Here is a 25,144-nt window from a genome sequence, read left to right on the forward strand (position 1 = left end):
TATGTGTATATATATGTAGATATGTAAATATGTATATGTATATATATATGTGGCTGTATGTGTATATATATATATATATATATATGTGTGTGTGTGTGTGTGTGTATGTATGTATGTATGTATGTGATGTGTATATATATATGTGGATGTGTATATGTATATATATATGTATATATGTAGATATGTGTATATGTAGATATGTATATATAAGTATATATGTTTATGTATATATACGTTTACATAACCTCTTTAACACACCACTACTCCGCTGCGAAGCGGTATTTTGCTAGTTACACATATATACATATATACAATCTCCAGTGCATAAATCACCCAGTTCAGGTGTCATCATGAAGTAAGTTGAGGCAAACACTGAACTGTCAGGAAAAAGACCATCCTGGGTGTATGTGTGTGTATATGAGAGAGAGACACACACAGACAGACAAACAGATGGACAGTGTTAGGTGAGAAACTTTTTGAAAATTTTACAGGAAGGCAACTCTCAAGAGCTGTATAGTCGAGTCCAGAGGGACTAAAGGTTTCTCTCCCAATCCCCCCCCCCCCCTTTTTTTTTTCCCCGATTCCCATGTTTATTCATTTACAATGCATTATGTTTGGCTTCCTATTGTTGCAAAAGACTGATAATGCAGGTTAAACTATACTTCTGATTAAAGAGGGAACTCAACATAGTAAAGACTGAATCACTGAACTTGGAAACCTCAGCTCGGCTTCTATTGTGAGTTCTTGATAGTTAGAGGAATATGATAAAGTAGTTTCACTAGTAGTAGTAGTCAAGTGGCAAACTTCCATTTAAAAATAAATGAGTGTTCTAAAATGAACTATACACAAGTAGTTAAAATAAGTGTTCCAACAGAAGGAGACTTTAATCCAAGACAGTCTCAGATTGGGGTGGTTTGTGGAAATTTGTTTCAAAGTAGGATGTAGCTGTGTTTGTAGATTTTTTTTTTTTGGCATTTCTCATTTCATGTAAATTTTCCAATGCTCTCTTGTCAGTTTTCTGTTCAAGATCATTGCAATATTTAAATATTTATTGTTGCTTTTGGTTTTTATTTTTGTATTTTTTTGGACTCAGTTCAGTTGATTTTGGATTATTCTTTTTCCAATGGTCTTTTTTATTGATTGTTTAGTATTTAGATTGTTTAGTATTTACCATCTTTTTGAGATTCATTGTTATGTTTTCTAATTTTTGCATTTCATTATTTTGGTTTGAATTCTTCTATTTCAATAAAATTAATTAACAGCTGTGTTCATTAGGCCAGGATTTTGACTCTTCCCCTTTTGGGCTTTGCAGATTTAGGACTTTGTGTTTTTTAAACAATTTCAGCTTTAGGCATTTTTTGAGTATTTAGAACTAAGGCTTTTGAACCTGTGTTATTTCAGAAGATGATGTGAACTGAAAAAGACAAAAAGGAGTTTCCACAGTGCTGGGCCATTATTTTTTTAGGACCTGGTAATTGGAATACATATAAATGTAAGGTGACACTGTGATTACTGTTGCTGCCTAATTGATCCACTATTCTGGATCTAAATCCCCTGTTCAAACACTATCTGTGTGGAGTTTGCATTTTCTTTTTGACTCACAATGAATTTTGCTCCAACATCCAGATCCAGAAATGGCAATCTGAGATTGCAGAACTTCACACTGTGTGGTTGTGCATGGACAAACCCAGCGATAGACTGGTGTCTTTTTTCATTTTGGTTCATGCCTAGGACCTGATGCTGCCAGGACACTCTCCAGCTGCCTATAGCCCTGCACGAGTTAAAAAAAAAAGTTTGGGAATGTTATGTTATGAAAGTTAACTTAATAACCTAACACACAAATCCTGCAGACACTGCTGTGTAACAGTAGCTGAGCTTAATACCTCTTTGCTAGAGTCAGAAAACTCCCTAAAGAATCAACTGGACAAAATTCATATTTGAATAGATAAGAGGCAGATCCAGTTTAATGAGAATAAATTTAAAGTAGTAAAAAAAATATATTTGATACTTGAACTGGAGACAAGGAGTTCTAGTGGAGTAGTCACATCTTGTGGAGTAGAATTCAAGCTAGGGCTGGACAATAAAACAATAATGATAATTATTAACTTTAATTATTAACTTTTCCTCAATAGAAATATAAGACATAATGGTCAATAGAAAGTTGATAGAACTTATTCCATACATGTTTTAAGAGACGTTAATGAAAGCTCAAAAAAAAAAAAAAAAAAAAAACGGCATTACCAAAGAAGATACCCCAATAGACACAGCCCAAGGCCCAAAAGACGAGGACATCGTTGAAAAGAAGTGTCCGAGAAATTCAGCAGTATGGAGATAATTTGGCTATTCAAAGTCCGACAAGAAGCAGAGTAGCATGCACTGCAAATTGTGTTGAAAGCATGTTCCCACAAAGACAGGTAATACCACTGATCTTTTGTGCAATCTGAAGCAGTGCCATCCGTTAGATTATGAACAATGCAAGACTTTACAGTCCCAGACACAAGTGCTGCACGAATGGGGATTTCTTATGCCTTTCTTTTTTTGCCTTGGAGCATAAGTTGACCACAACTGAGTAAACAGGTCAGTTGTTTTTATGTTCTCCTTCATTTACATTTGAAAGCTGCATGAATCTGTACTAATAATATATACAGAATAATTTTTGTCTAATTATTTGTAGCTTTGTTTCCCAACCATTTAAAACAGTTTGAATCTACACAAAGGAAAGGATATAGTATGCAGGTATATTTTTTGAGATTTTATTTTTTATTAATACCTAGTTTATGTATTTGGAACTGAACAAAAAATTTACTTTGTGTTCTCCTGTAAATCTTAAACTTTTGACTGGTCAGAATTGAGATTTTTTTATTTTGTACTATCTATTTTATTTGGAATTGATCTAACAATTTAGTTGTGCATTTTGTTTCAGTTCACCTGTGACACTTGACTTTTTGACTCATCAGAATTAATATTTTAGTTTATTATATATACAGTACCTATTTTATTTATTTGAAATACACTTGTATAATGTTCTAAAGTGCATGTGTCATGTTCAACTTCTGACAAGAAAATAAATAATACTTAAATGGGTCTTGTCTGTTACAGGAGATAGACGTCTGAAGCGGAAGCTCCGTTAGCAGTGGCTTTACTTTTTCTCTTATTTCTTATTATCCCAAGGTATCCTGTATTTACCCAATCCAAGGAGTTTCCACTACAGTATATAAACATGAGCAACAAGAAAGGGGGTCAGAAAGAAAGGGAAAATAAATCTAAAGCTACATCCAAGTCTAGACAGGCATTAAGTCCAAGTGCAAGGTACGGCCTTTCAGAGACTGACCTGGAACAGACAGGCGAAAACACAGACTCCCCAGGATCCTGTTTCGCTGCATTATCTCCTAATGGGAGCGAATGTACAAGTGATGCAGGTCACAATAGCTCACCCATTTTAGAAGATCACTTGAAACTGGAAATGACCTTGCAGTCCGCGCTTTCATCTACTCCTCGCGAGCCGGAAGCATTGGCGGTAATAGGGCTTGCCACTTCACCTGTGGAGCACGAATGCTGAAACGATCTGTCCGAACTGAAGGTAACGATCGCAACAATGGCCACGGCCATAAATGAGCTCAAGAAAAACATTCAAAAAAATATAAAGAAAGAAATAAATGGCTTGCTCAAGACAAACAAGAAGCTGAGGCTGTAGATGCAGGAGCTGTGGCAGGATAATAAAGGCTTGCACAAACGTGTATATAATCGCTTTGATGCAGCCATTAAAAGGTATGCTGGGAAAAATGGAGTTCCACATTCAGGAAAATGCGACTAAACTTATAGAACTTGCCGATCAGCTGGAAGACGTTAAGCAGACATTCACGACCCGAATTGAAACAGCTGAACATTTGGCATCTACCACTGATGGAAAACCAACAGCTGTGAATTCCGAATCCAAAACACTCAGAGACAGACTTGCTGCTCTGGAAGATGGATGCAGAAGGAATAATTTTAGAATCGAAGGTCTACCTGAGAATCATGAAAGTCCAAACCCAGTGAAATTCGTAGCTAAACTATTCTCAAAAATAATTGGAGAGGACTTTAAATCAGACACGAGATAGCAGCAGCTTATCGCATACGTGGCTCAAATACCTCTAAACCTAGGACTCTTCTTGTGCGCTTCAAGAGATTACAATCTAAGTTTAATGTAATGTCACTTCTCAAACAGAAACAAGAGATTATATTTCAAAATAACCACATTCGTATTTTCCGTGATTTCACACCCTCAACAGCTGCTAAACGTGCCGCTTTTTACATCATTAAACAGCGGTTACGAAAGCCGATATCAGATACAGCCTCTTGTATCCTGCCAAACTGAAAGTGGATATCCAAGACAAATTTTACATCTTCACCACTAAGGAGGAAGCAGAAAAACAGTTAAGAAAGCTGATCCAGACACTTTTTTGAAATACGATCATAAGTCGCATCCTATCATGGCATGGCAAGAAGAGATTACCTGCTGTCTGATCCACTTGCAATGATACTGGTACCATAATTATACATCCTTTTCTCGGCCACTTTTTGTTTATGTTTTAATTACAATTATACGCGTATGTGTGGAAGAAATTAAAGTAGTAACATTTTTCTTTTTTTTTTTCTTTTTACTATTCTAAAGGAGACTGTTTAACATCATACCCTTGGTTTATTGTTATTGATATTATTGCATTACGGTTTACTATTCTTATCCAGGGCCACTTTTTAACACCATTCCCTGGGTTTACTATCTTAATATTTCAAGACTGTTGAAGATTATATTTTAAGCTTATAATATTTAGACTTTATCGGCAATAGATATCTCTATTTTTAATCCTCAAACGCTGCTGCTGGGGGGCTTGTTTTGTTTTGGACATGCTCTGTCTCTAGGTATGTCAGAGGACTGGGACTTTGTGAAGTGGGGTCCAGCCTCACGTGGGGAGGCAAAATGGGGGGTGGGGGGATAAGTGGGGGAGACAGAGAGCAAGCTACATCTAATCTATCCTTTTAATCCATATAAATATAATTATCAACATAACAATAGGCTGCATGGCAATAACTCCTGGGAAAATTGGAAATTAAGGTCAAAGCTGTCTCACTTCCAGTTAAGACTACAAAATGACATAAAAAAATTCAGAATCAATGTCTCCATGATGGGACAGTTAATTTTGTGAGCTGGAATGTTAAAGGCCTGAATCATGAATTAAAGAGAAAAAGTATTCTCTCACCTAACAGGTCTAAATGCTAAAATAGTATTTTTACAGGAGACCCAAGGATCAGTTCCAGCTGCAAAAAGACTGGAGTGGCCAAATGTTCCATTCCAGCTTTACAAAGAAAACTAGAGGTGTGGGAATTCTTATACATAGAACAGTCTCATTTGTGGTATCAGATGTAGTATCTGATCCTGAAAGGAGATATGTGATTGTCATGGGCAATTTATTTAACTGTAAAGTGATTTTGATAAATGTTTATGCACCAAATGTAGATGATAGGGAATTCATGTAAAATGTATTTATATCCATTCCCAATGTGAACACTCATAAAATTATAATGGCTGAGGACTTGTGTTTTAAATCCAGTCTTAGATAGATGTCATCACCACTGTGACAGGAGACCTAACACTGCAAAGACAATTACACAGTTTGTGACTGACCACAACTTATCAGACCCCTGGAGGTTTCTAAACCAAAACTCAAGAACACATTCCTTCTACTCACCAGTGCATCATTGCTACTCAAGAATTGATTATTTCTTCATAGATAATAATTTCTTGCCTACGATTAAATTTTGCAAGTACGATGCTATTGTTATTTACGACCATGTCCCTATGATCTTGGAGCTAAAATCATTATGCCGCACATACTCATCTCGCAGATGGCGTCTTAACCCACTTTTATTAACAGACGAGAACTGTACAGAATTTATATCAAAACAAATCAGTTTTATCTAGAGACAAATATATCCTCAGAGGTCTCTGCAGGAATACTTTGGGAAACCCTGAAGGCCTTCTTTAGAGGACAGATTATTTCATATCTCTCCCACAGAAATAAATTCTAAACCAAGAAGGTATCACAGCTAACCAGCGAAATTACTAGAATAGATCAAGAATATGCCAGGTGTCCAAGCGAGGCTCTTCATAGGAAAAGGCAGGATATGCATTCAGAGCTCAACCTCTTAACAACTAAAAAAAATTGAACAACTCATTCTTAAATCCAGACATTATTACTATGAACACGGAGAGAAAGCTAATAAGCTCTTAGCTCAACAAATCCACAAGCAAGAAGTTCGCAATGCAATCCCAGCAATCACCAACACAAACGGAGACAAAATCATTGACCATAAAAATATAATGCACACATTTAGAGACTACTATAAATCCTTATATTCTACTGAGTTTAAAGAAGACAACACACAATCTAATGTATTTCCGGATGCATTACAGATACCGGGCGGCACGGTGGCGCAGTGGTAGCGCTGCTGCCTCGCAGTTAGGAGACCTGGGTTTGCTTCCCGGGTCCACCCTGCGTGGAGTTTGCATGTTCTCCCCGTGTCTGCGTGGGTTTCCTCCGGGCGCTCCGGTTTCCTCCCACAGTCCAAAGACATGCAGGTTAGGTGGATTGGCGATTCTAAATTGGCCCTAGTGTGTGCTTGGTGTGTGGGTGTGTTTGTGTGTGTCCTGCAGTGGGTTGGCACCCTGCCCGGGATTGGTTCCCTGCCTTGTGCCCTGTGTTGGCTGGGATTGGCTCCAGCAGACCCCCGTGACCCTTTGTTCGGATTCAGCGGGTTGGAAAATGGATGGATGGATTACAGATACCACAAATAGATACTCTTAGTACAGAAGAATTGGATAAACCTTTGGCACTATCAGAATTACTAGATGCTATAAAGTCACTTCAGAGTAGGAAAGCAGCAGGCCCTGATGGCTACCCTGTCGAATTTTATAAGAAATTATCCACTCAGCTAGCTCCCCTCTTATTAGCAACATTTATAGAAGCTAGAGACAATCAAATTCTACCTCAAACTTTTCGCCAAGCATTAATCACAGTCTTTCCTAAACAAAATAAGGACTTTTTACAATGTGCATCATACAGACCAATTTCACTTCTGAATAATGATGTTAAGATACTCTTCAAAGTCCTAGCTAGAAGGATGGAGAAAATACTGCCTTCAGTAATATCACAAGATCAAACTGGATTTATTAAAGGCCGACACTTAGCTTTCAATCTTCGACGCCTGTTTAATGTAATATATTCACCGGCAAAGTCAAACACCCCAGAAATGATGATATCGTTGGATGCAGAAAAAGCATTTGATATGATTGAATGGAACTACCTTTTCACTACATTTGAGAAATTTGGGTTCGGCCTGAACATTTGTGCATGGGTCAAACTACTGTATACCAATCCAGAAGCTTCAATTTGTATTAACAACATTAATTCAGACTACTTTAAAGTAGAACGTGGTACCAGACAATGATGCCCCTTGTCACCACTACTTTTTGCAATCACCATTGAGCCCCTGGCAGTTCACTGTCGAAATGCTTATCAGATAAAGGGGATTATCAGAGAAGGACTTGAACAGAAAATTTCTCTATATGCAGATGATATGGTATTGTATATATCAGACCCACATAATACTGTGCCTGCAGTCCTAACAGCACTTACAGAATTTTCAGATTTCTGGTTTCAGAATTAATTTGAATAAAAGTGTGCTCTTCTTAGTGAATATTCAAGCATACAATATTAGATTGGACACCTTCCCTTTTATCATTGCAGATGAGTTTAAATACCTAGGGGTAAACATCACAAGTAAACATAAAGCTTTTTATCAACAAAATTTTGCCATCTGTATGGAAAAAATTAAGCAAGACTTGCATAGATGGTCAAACCTTCATCTCACTCTAGCTGGAAGAATTAACAGTGTTAAGATGAATATCCTTCCTAAGCTTCTCTTTTTATTTCAAAACATTCCAATATACATCAATAAATCATTTTTTAAGCAATTAGATTCAACCATAACCTTATTTATTTGGAACTTAAAACATCCACGTATCCAAAGAGTGACCCTACAAAGACCTAAGGCAGAAGGTGGCATGGCTCTACCTAACTTTGTTTTATTACTAGGCAGCAAACATACAAGCTATAAAAACCTGGACATGGACACAAATAGATGAACATACACAGGTTTCGTACTCAACAGAAATAAAATCCTGCACTACTTCTTTATATTCCCTGCTTTGTGCCCCTATAAATGCAAGTTATCGCCAATATAATAACAACCCAATTGTGCTTCACTCACTCAGAATATGGAAACAATGTATGAAGCATTTTAAGATAGAGAATCTTTTATCTGTGGCACCTCTGCACGAGGACCACCTTTTTCAACCCTCGCAAACATATGCAGTTTTCAACAGCTGGAAAATTGGGATTAAATCACTTAGAGATCTTTAAATAGACGTCTTTGCATCTTATGAACAATTACATTCCAAATTTAACTTTCCAGCAACACATTTCTTTCACTATCTTCAAATCAGAAACTTTGCTAAACAGAACCTGCCCGATTTTCCTCATCTCCCACCTTCCTCTATGCTGGAAAAAATATTGCTCAGTTTCGAGGACTCAGACAGCATTTCTGTAATATATAAAACCATTTTATAGTCCCCCCCCCTTTCAAAGATCCAAGAGGACAGTGGGAAAAGGATCTCTCACTCAACATATCAGAAAAGGAGTGGAAGGTAGCAATGCAGAGAATTCACTCGAACTCCATAAGCGCAAAGCATACAATTATTCAACTAAAAATTATATCACTTGAGCACAAAATTGTCCAAAATGTTTCCAGGGCAAGATCCAACCTGCGAATGCTGCAATCAAGTTCCAGCCTCACTGGGTCACATGTTTTGGGCCTGCACCAAATTAACATCATTCTGGACCAAAATCTTTAAATGCCTTTCAGACAGCCTTGGTGTCACAATACCTCCTAACCCATTAACAGCTGTGTTTGGTGTACTTCCAGGCTTAAAGTGGAGAAGAACAAACAAACTGTGATTGCCTTCACTACACTATTGGCATGTAGACTTATCTTGCTCAACTGGAAGAATCCTGACTCTCTTCTTTTAAGTCAGTGGGTAACTGATGTTTTATACTATTTGAAATTGGATAAAATCAAATTCTCACTTAAAGGATCTATGCAGAACTTTGTCAAAACCTAGCAGGATCTAATCAATAATATTTTAGATTAAGCTCTTAAAGCACTGAGGAAGCAGATTCTCTTCCCATTTCTTTTTCTTCTCCATTTATCTTTATCTGCTTATTAAACTCATCAATTTACTTATTTTCACTAGCTTTAAGTTTTACTCTGTTGGACATGCTCTCTTTCTCGGGGTGGGGGTTTATTTGTGTTCAATCCTATTTTTTGTAAAAATTGATATATTGTATGGAATGATTACAATAAAATCAATAAAATATATATATATAAAAAAACAAACAAAAATTAACCGTATGATATCTTTACATCTCACTAATGAGTAAAAAGGAACCTTAAAGCTTGGCAGAAATAGTGATTTGATTTATATTGTGATATACATTGTATGGAATGATAGGAAAACATATTTCCATATCGCCCAGCACTAAATAAATCAAGGGGTGGCATTGTTAATCTTTTGCACTTTTGGTTTATATACATCTTTTTTCGTAATATAGAATAATATATATATTACAGTATATTCTATATTACGAAAAAAGATGCACTAGAGAAATGCACTACAGAAATTCCCAAGCAAAACTACTTATTCCAGAATGGCAGGGAAAGTCCTACAAGGAAAGATAGAAGAAGCTAAACCTTTTCCATTTATACAAACAGAGATTATGCATAATGAAAGTGTTGAAATTTGTGAAGTGAATTTCTAGGGTGGATGCCAGCTGTTTTCATGTAGAGGATAAAAGCCAAGTAAAAGTACATTTTATAAAAAGCATACCACTCCCAAACTTGCTTACTGTCTTGCACCCAAAGCTGCCAGGATAAGATAAAAACTCCATGTCCCTGAACTGGAATAAACAAGGATAAATGAGAGATCGGAAGCATACGTTTACACAGGGGGCAGTATATGTTTGCAACAGGTACTGTAATTGACAGAAGAAGCTTGTGGAACTTCAAACTGCAACCTAATATTTTGGAAATGTTATTATAGATGATTAAGAAATGGCAAGCTACATAGTATGTAAGTCTGAATGACATGTTCTTGTCAAAACTATTAATAAAACCTCAGGTTCTAGCTTAGAGATTGCTCACAGTTGGGACCCTTCATTGTACACTGACTCAGGTTGTAAAATTCAGAGCACAAAGAGGAAAAAAAAAGAATAAACTAATAATAAACAGTACGTAGCTATGTAACAAACAGCATATATAAATTGAAGATCCATCCATCTTTCTCTAGAGTATAACTGGGAGCAAGAGGAGCCAGGATTTGTCCCTGGCTTATGTTTATTTTCCTTTTACTATCATTTTTGCTGTTTATGATTTTTTTTCCCCATGTTTTGTTCTAGGGCGGCACGGTGGCGCAGTGGGTAGTGCTGCTGCCTCGCAGTAAGGAGACCCGGGTTCGCTTCCCGGGTACTCCCTGCGTGGAGTTTGCATGTTCTCCCCGTGTCTGCCTAGGTTTCCTCCCAGTCCAAAGACATGCAGGTTAGGTGGACTGGCGATTCTAAATTGGCTCTAGTGTGTGCTTGGTGTGTGGGTGCGTTTGTGTGTGTCCTGCAGTGGGTTGGCACCCTGCCCGGGATTGGTTCCTGCCTTGTGCCCTGTGTTGGCTGGGATTGGCTCCAGCAGAGCCCCGTGACCCTGTGTTCGGATTCAGTGGGTTGGAAAATGGATGGATGGATGGATGTTTTGTTCTAATGAAATTTTTGTTAAAAATTAAATATTGTTTGTGCTTTAAGGTCTCATTACTCTTGTGTACTGTGGGTGGAACCCCAGGAGGCAAGGCCACCTAGATTTCAATTCTGAGGGACCACACTTATCCTTTCTGTTGAGGTTAAGGAGACAGTTTCTTCAGAAGTTCATTCATTTGGATGAGTGTATTTCATTGCGACTATTGTTTTATATTATTCTTATGGATCTTTTGCTTCTTGTTTTTGGATACTGTTTACTGGTTAACAGATTTGGACTTGTTTTCATTGGATGCCTTTTAGGCAAATTCTTTTTTGCCTTTTTTCCTGCATTGCTCGTTTTTCCATCCTTCTAAATTATTTAAATAAATTCTCCAAAATTATGGACCTTTGATTTATTTTTTGTTATTTCAAGCCCGATGTTTATAGCAGTGCTCCGCAACCTTTTCTCACCTACGACACACCAAAGTTCTTCCTAGAAATCCTAGAAAGCCAAAATATATAGCAGTGGCGTAGCTGTGGGGTTGGTAGGGGGGGCGGTCCGCTCCGAGCGCCAGCTATTTAGGGGCGTCCAAACTACGGTAGTTTCCTTTTTTTTTTTGTTCCTTGAGGAGGCGCAAAAAAAAAATTTCTTTCAGTTTTGGGGCGTCAAATTTTTCACCGCCCCAGACAACATGAACTCCAGCTACACCACTGATATATAGATATTAATTTAATACACTAATTTTACAATAAATTTTCATTTTTTATTATAAGTATACATACATAAAAACTATATTAATTATTAAGATTGTATAAAAGTAATTATAACATAATGACTGATTAATGTGATACCTGCGCTTGTTTCAATGAACACAAAAGTTTTATATTCGGCTCAATATTTGACAGTGCAACCCGAAGTTCTTGGTCAAGATCTTTTAAGCATGACTGCTTATCATTTTTAATTAATGCAAGAGTTATTTGTCTTTTTTGGCGTAACTGGGATGGTTTGAATTTAGATGGCGATTTAGTTTACTGGGTGCTATTGCCTCGTTTAATTGCTGATCGCCGCAAATGATGCATTGTGGCTTTGGAGCCGTTTCGTCACCACACCACGAGAATCCATATCGAATGTAGTCTTCGTTGTACAGTACTTCCTTTTCACAATCTTCTTTGGTTTTTTTTGCAACACTTGTGCTGGGTTCTTCATCATCTGTACGTGAAGACGAATCTTCTCCACGTAAAAATGTATCCATATTTAAAGGGGTATAAAACTAAATATGAATCACACGAAGAACGTTAACCATACACAATTCAGCAACACAACTAATAGTAATGAATGATAACTAGTGTCGCAAGACAAGTGAATGCGACGTAGCACGACTAATACGTCGGCTTGAATTGAATCTAGGTGAGGGCACGGAGCGCTCTGCCTATCAAAGCATACTACGCAGTTGTCTGGCGACAACGTAGGGCCTACGTCGTAGGCGACAGGCGATGGGATTTATTATTTCAGACATATGACACATAAAATTATGAAACCTTTAAAAGGCTATTTACGCGAATATTTCATTGCACGTATTCTCGTTATTGTGTTTCTAAGGAGGACCTTTGAAATATTACTAAGTTAGAAAATTGTCTTATTTGACCGCGTCACACCTGTATCGGCTCAAGGCACACCAGTGTGCCGTGGCACACCGGTTGCGGAGCACTGGTTTATAGTAAGCGGTAATGCCCTTAAAAGAGCACTTTTGCGTAATTCAAGATTGTGAAACAGTTTTGAACTTTTAAATGCCTGAGCCCCATTTTGAGCCTGTGCTGGCCTTGAAGCCTGCCTTTTCAGTATGGGGCCAGGCTGCCTGAGGAGAGGACTTTTTTGGTGCCAGATTTAATAAAGTCCTGGTCTGGCTGGTGCCATCTGGAGTCCTGCTTACCCTTTTTGATTATCCTGTTATCATCAGAACATATCAAATCAATCCTGGACTGAAAGGTAGCAAATCACAAAGTGCAACAATTAAAGGAATATCCCATACAAAACCTATGCAATTTATGTTAATTAGCCAACCATACAAACTTCATAGGGTAAGGAAAAAATTAAGGTTGTGTTGTTGTGGAGAAAGGATATAACAGTTTCCGATAGAATGGGAATCAATAATGACTAACGCTAGATAAAGGCAAATGATGTGAAAAACATCAATGGAAAAAAGAAAAAAATTTCACATGACAGTTATCCAGCTGTATGCTCAAAACGTGCAAAACACATGCTTTCGGCTAAAATATTGTTAAATATTTTACTTCCAGAATAAACAGCAAAATCCATAAACTTAAACATCAGGCGAGAGATTTTTTTTTAACAGAGGAGACAATTCTTCACCAACAAATGAGAGAGTGATGTTGGTCTTCAATTCTAAAAGTCTTTCCCACAATGCTTTGTTTCCTGTTTACGATCATCCACCTGCATATCCATTTAGCAACATGTTTGTTCAGTTCAGGGTAGAAGACAACACATTATGGCAGCATAATTTAAAAAATTGGCAAATAACTCAATACATATGGTAAATCTTTGAGATGGGGGGAAAAAACAGGGAGTACCTGAAGGAAACACATGGAGACAGGGTAAGAAAATGTGAGATGAACATATTAAGTAACATGGAAAGAAATTTTAGGACAGCTACCCTAACCTCTCAGCCACCATGCCATTCACATTACAATTATTAAGAAAATTGAAAGTTTTGAGGTTACCATGAGCGCTGCTGCCTCGCAGTTAGGAAACCCGGATTTTCTTCCCGGGTCCTCCCTGCATGGAGTTTGCATGTTCTCCCCGTGTCTGCATGGGTTTCCTCCCACAGTCCAAAGACATGCAGGTTAGGTGCATTGGCGATCCTAAATTGTCCCTAGTGTGTGCTTGGTGCATGGGTGGGGGTGTGTGTGTGTGTGTGTGTGTGTGTGCGCGTGCCTTGCGGTGGGCTGGCACCCTGCCCGGGGTTCGTTTCCTGCCTTGCGCCCTGTGTTGGCTGGGATTGGCTCCAGCAGACCCCCGCGACCCTGTATTTAGGATATAGCGTGTTGGATAATGGATGGATGGAGGTTACCATGAAGGAGATGAAGACCAAAACTCATATTCAGAATATTGAGAAAACATTGTGAGAGCCATAGTCCTCAGGGAAAAATGGAGAAACCAAGGTTTATTGTATTGAGGCCCACCTTTTTCATACGTGACAGCTTTCAGGACATGATGCCAAATCTGACACCTTAAATTAAAAATAGTTACAAAAACTTAATAAAAGAACAAAAGCAATAATTGGTCTGTCCCTGAGGCATTTGGCCTGTTAACTTTCAGAATGATTTACAAAGCAACCAGACTTTGTTTAAATTGTTGGCATACTTGATTACAATTAACTACTACAAATGAAAACTATTATATGACTTTGTATTTAACATATATTTTTAAATATTCAAGCACATACTCCTTTATGTACAGCAAAACTGAAAGGGTTATGGCTAAAATAACAGTGTTTAATGTGGCATGAAGGCACCTCCATCCGTCCATCCACTCCTTTCACATGGTTTCTTAATTCAGGGTCACTGGAAGCCTGTGCCTATGACAGTCGCAATTAGTACAAGACAGTAAACAATCCTGGATCTGGCGATTGTGTCCTGCAATGAAATTTATTCCAGTAGATAGTTGTTTTTGTTATAGGATTTTATTTTAAAATGACCCATTTCCTTTCTGAATATTTTCACAATCATTTTTTTTAAAAAACCCACTAGATGGAAACCTTTGCTAGCCTCTCATTTCTATTGATAATCAATAAGGTTTAAAAGGAAAAAAAGAAATCTTTATTATACACTAATTCTTACACTGTTCTTTTCTTAGCATTGTTTATCTGTGATTTCTGCTTTAAGTCCCGGAATCTCAAATTCCTTTTTGTACTCTCGTCTTCTTCTAGTCAGCAGAGAATCAAACCTGTAGTCAGACCAGTGTGTGTGTGTGTGTGTGTGTGTATTGTAAAGGTTACCAAACCCATCATCCTGGTAAGGCTTTTGCTGAAATGATAATGCTCTATGGCCTAACAACTCTGTCACACATGGAACACTGCAACTCAGCGTGCTCCATCGGTACTAGGGAAAATACAGTCCAAGGTATTTTTTGGCCGTATGCAAACCTTTTGAATTGAGATGAAAAAGGAATACACAAAATAAAAATATATAGATTGTCTGGGCAAACAGATGTAACACTGTTGAACTGTAGAGTGCCATATTAAAGTTTCATACAAAAGTAACAATAAATTGCAAATTTCCCTGCAAATGGAATGCTGTTTATGAACTTTACATCACACAGCACATGGTATAACTTAAATACCCTGGGGGGCTATTAAATGTCTAAGAACCAAGAGCAGAAGAGTAGTGTAGTCCCTGTTTCCTAATGCAATATATGTCCAAGACCATTGTGTTTGCTGCCAACTCAATCAAACATTGTTGAAATCTTTGTGCAAGTGACAAGAAAAATGTGATTGATGTATAAGGATGCTATAAAGTTTCAAATATTTATTATAAATGAGAACCATACTATGCATTTCCCAAACCATCTAAAATGTAATTTGTGTGTGCTTGGTAATGTTACATACAACATAAAGTGTTGTGCAATACTGTAAAATAGTATACATATATTATAAATACAAAAGAATTTAAGCTGGCAAAAATGCCTTGGTAACCTAAGCTACATGAAATCAGATTTCCAAAAAGATGCTGTTTTATCATGATGAACACCAACTCTGATTCCATTAATTTATGCCTGTCCTTTTTGAAGTGGTGTTGTCTAAATCTGCATGTCTCTTTAATGACAATTTTATCTCTGTATCATAGAATTTATTATGATTAAGCACAGTAATTTTGATTAAAACTTTCATAGCTTACTTTGTGCTAGATTTAGTTGGTAGGTGCACCTGTTGTAACAATGGTCTATGGCACTTTCTAAACTTGTATCAGAAGTCTGGCTGCATGCTTCACTTCACTGCTTGTTTTCCTCCAAAGCAACCTTCAAGGCCAAGGGCATGGATTCACCCCTGAAAGTCATTGCCTTGCACCGCTATCAAAATTACTGATTGTTGATGCCATATTGGCCTCTCCATTCTATAGACAACTAGACAGTGATAATTGCCCCGGAAATAATGCACACATGTGGTTCAGTGAGACAGAATAATGAGCATGGACGTAGTATGCAATGAACTGATAAGAACTGAAAATAAGTTATACACATCTTCCTAACTTGCTTATCCAGTGTAGGATTGTGGGGCAGTTAGAGCCTAACTTCACATTAAGCATTGGGTGCAAAACAGGAACAATCCCTGGGTAGGGTGGCAGTCCACTGGAAGGTGAATACACACACACACACACACACACACACACACACAAGGGCTAAATTAGCAAAGCAGATTCACCTAAGTTTAAATCAGGCTGAGGTTTAGTACAAATGTTTTAACACAGGCTGAAGAAACAGAACTGCATAAGCAAAAGTAGGATAGGCAGAATATACAGTACCTTGGTGAGAGGGGCGGCTGTTGCTGCAAGCAGATAAGCAAGCAAGAAATGTATCCTTATCTCAAGTACCACCAAGAATCTGTGATAAAATGTACTTTTTCTAGTTTATTTTTGTTTTCACAATGATGTCTCAAAAAATGTGGAGGGCATGTTTTCTTAAATTGAAACTTGCTACTTCAGAGTCAACATATTTAGTAGGTTTTAAGGCTTTTTATTTCTCAAAATGTGAGCTCAATACCCATGAGCTCCATTGTAAAATGAAAGAGTGTTCTAGATATTTTTATCTGATTTATAATTATAATTTATAATTCATTTAATTTGCAAATTAATATATACCAAGACTATGGAGAAATAACTGACTTGAAAAATACCAAACGTACCATTTAAACCAGTGATGAAGATTCAATTTATCTCAACTCTAGTTGCAAATCTTGATTTGTTTTTGTTAGTGCACTGAACATGTTATACAAATAGTAAAGTGTATTAATATTACAAAGCAAATACTATAGTAGGAGTAGTAAGAATCAGTGAGATTGAGATTCCCATATATAATATGCATTTAAATAAGTAAGCTTTCCCTTGCATATGTTATTTTGTTTCCATTTTTGTCATTTTCACAAACGTCCTCAAAATGCAAAGAAACTTCGCAGAAAATTATATTTACAAAGGCAAAAATTAATTGCCAGACTAACCGAATAGGTAAGACCACCCAAAAAAAAAATTGTTGCTGAAGCTCAGACATACATTATTCATTTCAGAATACTGTATATTTTTTTTTGCAAAAATCCCATTAACTAAAGTGTCTGCTCTTTAATGACAAAAATTGCTGCTGTCAAACGTAGGTGGGGAAAACAATATGTGGAATCCCACATGGATGTTAAGCACAAATTTTCTTCTATATATGTAAGGCTTAGTACTTTCTAGGCTGACAGTATAGGGTTTTTTTAATCATCAGTTAAAAGTGGGATACCCTTTTTGCCTTTCACTCATTTTTTCACTGCTCTCAATAGAAAAGTTTAAGTAGTATGGGCAATTTAGACAGTTTACAATTTAGATAATGGTACATGCTTTCAAAATAAAAATACTTCTTTCTATTTTTGTTAAAAATGAAAGCAAATATTGGGGAAAAAAAATGTTACCCTTCATCAAATTTAAAGACGGCCGTTTCCTAACAAAGGGTCAGTAATTTGTTGCTTATCATCAAAAGAAATTCTCTGGTAGATGTCAATCTGAGACCAGCTTTTTTCATCCATCCATGTTACTACAAGGAAAATGTTTCCACCAACAGTGGGAACATTGATTTCTGGCATATGGGTTTACATGCATAAACATTCTGTACCAGGTCTTTTTAATTTTCCGGATAGTTCCTGTGGCAAGTTAATGAACAATGTGCTTTACATTGTAGGAATAAATACCTAAATAAATCACATCTGCTTAGACTCTTACCAATGCACTTTAATATTTAGATGTGAACAATAAGCATTCCCGATATGTTGTATATCAGGCTTGTTCCATTATTCTGAATTAATAAATAGTCATTCACACAAACATTTTGTAAGGTGATTTATTTTCTTGCTAAATTGCTTGTGGAGTTGTCACGCTGTCAGCTGGAGTGGGCCTGTAGTCAATAGCACAGAAGGCAATGCCTTCAAAATAGGCAATCCCAATATGAAACCCAAAAAATGGTCAAAAGCAAAAATAAAAAGATCACAAAATCACTGATGAAATAATAGAGAAACTCACCACACCATGAATGCATTTAATTAACCTTTAGGGTCTGTGGGTTTCCCTCAACCATTATAGGGCTGAGGGCAGCCCCTTTTGGTGGTGGTAGGCAGGTGCCCCCCTACCCCCTTTGAGGGACCACCCCCAAAACACAAGGAACATAAAAGAAAATGCTTTAACATAATTAAATTAAATAAACAACAATGTAATCTAAAACAATTAACACAAAAAACAGATAATTGAATCAGAGTCAGGGGGAGAACCCTCGCTGAAAACACAACAGTTGGTAAAAGAATTTACTGGTAACTTCTCTGATCAAGATTATGAGTGCAATCCCAATAATGTCCAGAATTAAAACATAGTATAGTTCATGTGAATTTTGCAGTTGTGTGAACAAAGCCATACAGATTCTGGGTAAGCCCTGCAAAAAATCATAGCATCCTCATCTATGACACTCTGATGAGCATGTAAGTAAATCAGTCATTAAAGAATTGGTGTAAGGTATATTCTCTTGGCACACTTTGGGCTCCTTAGTACCAACTGATCATTGCTCAAATGCCACAGCCTACCAGAGTATTGTTGTTGACTATGTCCATCCCTTTAGGACTAGTGTACCCAACTTCTGATGGCTACTATCAGCAGGATAATGCAACATGTCACAAAGCTGAAATCATATCAAACTGGTTTCTTGAACAGGACAGTGAGTTCATTGTGCTCAAATGACCTCCACCGTCACCAGATCTCAATCCAGTAGAGAACCACTGAGATGTGGTGGAATGGGATATTAGCATCATGGATGTGCAGCCAACAAATCTGCAGCAACTGCAAGATGCTACCATGTCAATATGGACTAAAACCCCTGAGGAATGTTTCCAGCAACTTGTTAAACTCTTTGCATACAAAGAATTATAGCAGTTTTATATCTGTCTCTATAGATCTATATATATATATATATATATATATATATATATATATATATATATACTAGACAAAGAGCCCATTTCGACAACGTAAGATGAAACGGGCACGAGTGGAATAGTAATAATTATAAGCACCACAAACCTAATATAGGTTTATTGAATGAATGCGTAATTAGGCTTGGAGCTGTAGTCGAAATCGCCTTTCAGGCCTCTAGAGCTTTAATCGAAGTCGCCTTTCTCTTTGAATTTTTGCGGCCGTAAATCCACCGCCTGCCGCGATGTTGGTCAAAGTCGCCTTTCTCTTTGAATTTTCGCGGCCGTAAATCCGCCACCAGCCGCGATGTCGGTCTCGTAAGGTTTTTTGGGCAGCTGCGCAGAAGGCGACTGCGCATTCAGCTTCGGACGTGCGCAGAAGGCGACTGCGCATTCGGCTTCGGACGGACGTGAGTGAGTGAGTGAGTGAGTGAGTGAGACTGGCGAATTATATACAAGATATATATATATTATGAGGTTTCTAAACTCTTTTGGGACTCCCCCCCAAAGGGACGACACGCCGAAGTGTGTCCCAAAGCACAATTGCCGCATCTGTGGAAGATAGTTTAACCATCGCCGGGGGAATCGTAGGCTCCCAGCACAGCAGCCGCAAAAGCAAATCCAAGCCGACCACAGTCACGCTATAAGCACCTGTTGTCAATGGGTGATGCAAGGAACATTATAAATGCAGGGAACAATATTACTTGGCCACTAACCAGCATGATTTCTGTGTCTGCATATAGGAGAGTGGTAGATCCCGCTATATTAACTGTGCTGTTCCTGTTTCAAGCTGAATAAAGCTGGTTTTGCTAAAGTACTGCTTTGGGGTGCAAGGCAGGGACTCACATGTCACTCACTTCACTTGCCAACCCCCGTGCCTGCGCTACTCTCTTGCGGTTCTGCAGCTTGCATATGGGAATCCGGATGTACAATTTACTAACTATTTTACATTACAGTGAGTAATTAACTATATTAAAAATAGTAAAGCGTAATAATTTGAAAGTAAATTGTGTTTCATGTTGCGTTAGAGTTTTTCATTGCGTAATATGATTTTGTTCTGTTTGGCTTTGAAATTAACTGTAAAACTTCAGCAAAAGCAATTTTTTTAAATAACATTTTCGTCGATATCACATTGAATTGTGATTCTGTGTTTGGACTTTCATCGTGACAACGCAATGTATAACTGCCTGTGATTGAATTTCATTTCTCTCTCTCTATTAAATAAAACAACTTTTTCACATGTTTGGCTCTGAGAATTGTAAATTGTCTTTGCAAAAGCTATTCTAATGGGAAACTGTTAACGTTTTAATATGAATGGCACATCAAGATCTCCTTTGTTGTCTAATGTTTTCCCCTGAAGATGTACTACATTACCTTTCTTGGATACATCCTTCTTTCTACAGTACTTTGTGCGGAGGAAGATCAGACGGTGTTAACGGTTGCAGATATTCATTGGGATATTGTAAGTCGATGTTTTCATCTTCCGCACGATCACCACCAACTGTTTCAGCATAGTCTGTTGATAAGCATTTAATCAACACGCTCATTTTTGGCATTAATTCATTTGACTTTGTTTCTCGGTGCTAGGATTGCCCGTGTACTAAATTTTTACTGTTGATAACCCTTCTTGATGAAATTCTTCAATAAGATTTGGACATAAGTCTTCTTTCCTTCTTCTTTCTCACTTTCCACTTTCTCACTTCCCACCTTCACACCTCCTCCAGCAAGCTTTGTCCTCTTCCACCCAACTCTGGCTCCCTGAATGGAGTGAGGCAGCTCCTTTTAAGCTGATCCTGGGAGTGTTACATGTGGCTCATCAGCATTACCTGGAATCACCCCCAGGTGCAATGGAAATCCAGTATAGGGTTCTGCAGCTCCCCCTGGAAGACCCCACGGAACCCAACAGGACTGTACTAAACTCCAACTCATAGAGTGCCCTGCAGGAATCCGTGGTGCCACAGTCGCCCAGGCGGACTGCCCTCTAGCATCCCAGGGGAGGTACTGCCTCACCGATTTGCTCTCTCTCACTCCCCCCTGGTCCTTCCATTCCTTTTCCTGGGCAGGTAATGAACATGGCCGCTCGTCACAAATTACACACACACACACACACACACACACACACACACACACGCACACACGCACACACATATCTACCTTATGTAAAATTTGTCTGAGCTTTGATTAACAGAGGGAAGACTGTCATTAAGAAAATTAAAAGGAACAAAATAATTTAATACCAAACTGCTAGGAAATAAGACTAAGTAACATTTTATGAAAAATACTTAGGTTTGACATCCAATGCTTTGACTTATATCACTTTTTGTAATCTTTTATCCAAGCGCAAGTAGTTTTTACAATTTTGGCATTCACTCATGCTCTATCAAACCAGTATTTTGAAAAGAAAAAAAACACTAACATCAAATCATATGTTTTGAACAGTTAGATTAAACAGGTTATCTTCCTTTATATGCTGCAAGAAGCTGTGGCAGACTTGCACGTATGTTTTAGAGATGTATGTACTATACACAAAATATATGTATATAAAGTGTGGTGCCTCATCTTTCACAGGATGATTTTATGGTGCCTCAGATTACAGCCCATTGACACTGAATGGCAAACCAGGGTAATACATGTTCAATGTACTTGCCTGTCCCCCACAATAACCTAAACCAACTGCTTACACTCCTATAACCTCAGTGTGGACAAGCTGGATGGCTTGCAAAAGAGTTTGTGTCTAAACGCAAAGTCGATAGCTTGTTTCCTTTCGTAATATCTGGAAAAAAAATAAAGTTCTGACAACTTCACCATTTCAAAACACAACTTCTTGAATTCCCACAGGCTTGGGATGTTTCAATATAATTAATGAAAAATAAACAAATACATCCATCCATCCATTTTCCAACCCACTGAATCCGAACACAGGGTCACGGGGGTCTGCTGGAGCCAATCCCAGCCAACACAGGGCACAAGGCAGGAACCAATCCTGGGCAGGGTGCCAACCCACCGCAGGACACACACAAACACACCCACACACCAAGCACACACTAGGGCCAATTTAGAATCGCCAATCCACCTAACCTGCATGTCTTTGGACTGTGGGAGGAAACCGGAGCGCCCGGAGGAAACCCACGCAGACACGGGGAGAACATGCAAACTCCACGCAGAGAGGACCTGGGAAGCGAACCCAGGTCCCCAGGTCTCCCAACTGCGAGGCAGCAGTGCTACCCACTGCGCCACCATGCCACCCTAAACAAATACATTTCCATTGAAATGTTTTCTTTTTAAAATACTTTTCTTTAAAATACATTTGCAAAATTTGATAAAAAGTTCTAATGCATGCTGGAAAATCCAGAAATTAAAGGTGACACCATGGCAAGTTCAAACGTTTAGCCCTGAAATTTATCCCACCCCAACCGTGCTAGTTGCTCTGGACACCACAGGCAAGGGAAATTACCCCTTTCATTAAGAAAGTATATTAATGCTGTAAAATTACATCATTATCATCACAGATTTAGGCATCAACATTGCAAAACAAAAATGTCTACTGAAAACCTCAAAACACAGAAAAATATTTTATAAGCCACCCACCTTTTTAAATATTTCGTTTTTACTATAATGTCTCAACTAAAAATACTTTACAATTATAATGGTTCTCAAACTAAATAGATGGAAAGCATTCTTCCTTCTCTTAACCCATTTAATGGATAATTTAGGGTTGTATTAAGCCATCAATGAGCAACCAATCCATCGCAGAGCATAGCCATTCACACCAAAGCCACTGTGAATTAGCAACAAAACTAACGTACTTCTATTTGGGATGTGGGAGAAAAACCAAAGCACCCCAAGGAAAAAAAAAAGATAAAAATAATGTGAACTTTTGACTTGTTCTCCTAATCAAAAATCAAACCAAACAGAGGAGACTCCTATGCAATATTTATTCAATTTTTAAATTTCATCCTGATTGAGGTGCACTATCTGCAAAATGGCCTCCACCATTGGCCACTCCTCATATCTGAGCTGGCTCATGATGACATTTTTTGCATGGGCTCCTTTACTCCAACCCAGCTGCTGGTCCGTGTTTCAACCTCTTGAGCCAATGGATTAACTTTAATTAAAGTCGTATGATTTCATATGAGCAGTTGCTCATGGAGTTCCAAATGAGGCACATTACCTGCATTGTGCAGGAGCATCAGTTACGGCACTATGGCCATGTGGTGCGTTTCCCCAAGGGTAATCCGGCTCGTAAGATCCTCATCGTTGGGGACCCGAGTGGCTGGACCAGACCAAGGGGTCGCCCACGTAACACCTGGCTGCGGCAGATAGAGGGTCATTTCCAGAGGGTGGGACTGGACCGCGTGTCTGCCTGGAGGGTTGCCAACCGGGATCTCGAGTTGTTTCATCATGTAGTGGGTGTGGCAACACACTGTACCAGTGCATGCTCCCCAACTTGATTTTATTAGATGGGCTTGAATTTGCAATATAATTCCAGCATACTCAAAAGCCATGAATACACTACATTTAAACTTTAAAAGACGTTTATGACCTAATACACAAGGCATCCTTATGTTTTGTAAAGGAGAAACAAATTATAGTTTTTCTAAACTGCTACATTCAAACATTATGTGGTGCAGTAGCTCAGGAAGACATGCTGGACAGTCATGGTTTCACCCACACTATTGATACTGGGGCTGGGCTGCCTTGTGCGTGCAGCATATTCTCTCCCTTGTTCATTTGAGTTTCCCCTCTCACAGTATAAACACTTGCTGTCAAGTCAGTTCTTGACTGTAAATTGGCATGGAGATAGTGACCTGCCATTGGCTAGTTTCCCATTCAGGTTTAGTTTCATGCTTTGTGTTTTTGATGCTGTAATAGGCTTTATATAACAACAAAAATTGGGGATGTGGCAGGACAATTATATAATTAATTAATGCAATAGGCTGTGGCTTAAGTGTATTTATATCCACCCATTCATTTTCTGGACCCACTTAATTGACTGCTGTGGTTGTGGTGGCCACAATCTATCCCAGCAGCACTGGACACCAACCCTTACTCACTCACTCGTACCTTTTTTCCTAATTCAGGGAAAGCTGCTTCACACTTCTAGCAACTTGTGAGCTGGCTTTTTCTGGTAGTCTTAAATATGCCTCTAGGCACTTAAAAAAGACATGCAAGTCCACGTGGCAGCTTCTGCTACTCTAAGGTGCATTACACAGATTTTCTTTCGGACCAGAAAAAGGAAGTTTTCACCTCATTCTTGTCACAGCAGAACTAACAAAATGGCTAAGCTGTACCATCCAAGTTAATACTGAACTATTTAGTAGGGAAAATAAGAAATATACAGAAAATGAGGTGCTAAATCTCATTTGATCTTAATGTTTCCCTTTGCATAGCAGAGTCTACAAATGGCCGGCGTATTACAGACCACATGCAGTCTTACTTGCTTTAAACACAGCATAATGGAGAAATTATATTTGGTATTAACGTAATTCATTAACTTTTGAAATAACCGAGAACGTTAGTTTTCCAAGGCAGTTTACATGAAGAGTCAACTAGTGCTTAAAGATGATGTTATCATTTGACCACTGCATACAGGCAGAATAAATGACTTGTTTAGTGTGAGAATGGCAGATGGAAACCCTGTTTCCAATTATCTGAAATGGAACATCTCCACCAGAAATGAGCAATTAGGTTTTTGCTAAAGCTTCACAATAAAATCTTGTGATCTAAAATTGTAGAAAACACATTACAAATCTACTTTGTTCCCAGGTAAAATAGAAATTTGTACAGATCTGTATGTAAATGAACACACACACGATTCATTGACAGGAAGTAATTAACCTCAAGAAAAAAGTAGGATTGCTATTACAACACAAGTCTAGCATATACGTTAGGCAATTACTAAAAATACCACTGCTTACCAAAAGCTTTCAATTTCAAATGCTAGACTACAAACTACAGAGGAGGTTATTTGATAGCCTTTAAGAATTAATCAACATTTTAACACTATAATTCAGTGCCATTAGTGTCTGTCATTCATTAAGGTGAGCAAGG

General features: G+C 38.1%; 1 protein-coding gene across 4 annotated transcripts in view; it reads right to left on the reverse strand.

Annotated features, from left to right (window-relative positions):
* wnt5b (wingless-type MMTV integration site family, member 5b) overlaps positions 1-25,144 on the reverse strand; it is a 344,662-nt gene that overhangs the window by 255,575 nt on the left and 63,943 nt on the right. The window lies entirely within an intron of this gene.

This window comes from Erpetoichthys calabaricus, chromosome 1 (genome assembly GCF_900747795.2).
Source record: "Erpetoichthys calabaricus chromosome 1, fErpCal1.3, whole genome shotgun sequence".
NCBI lineage: Eukaryota > Metazoa > Chordata > Cladistia > Polypteriformes > Polypteridae > Erpetoichthys > Erpetoichthys calabaricus.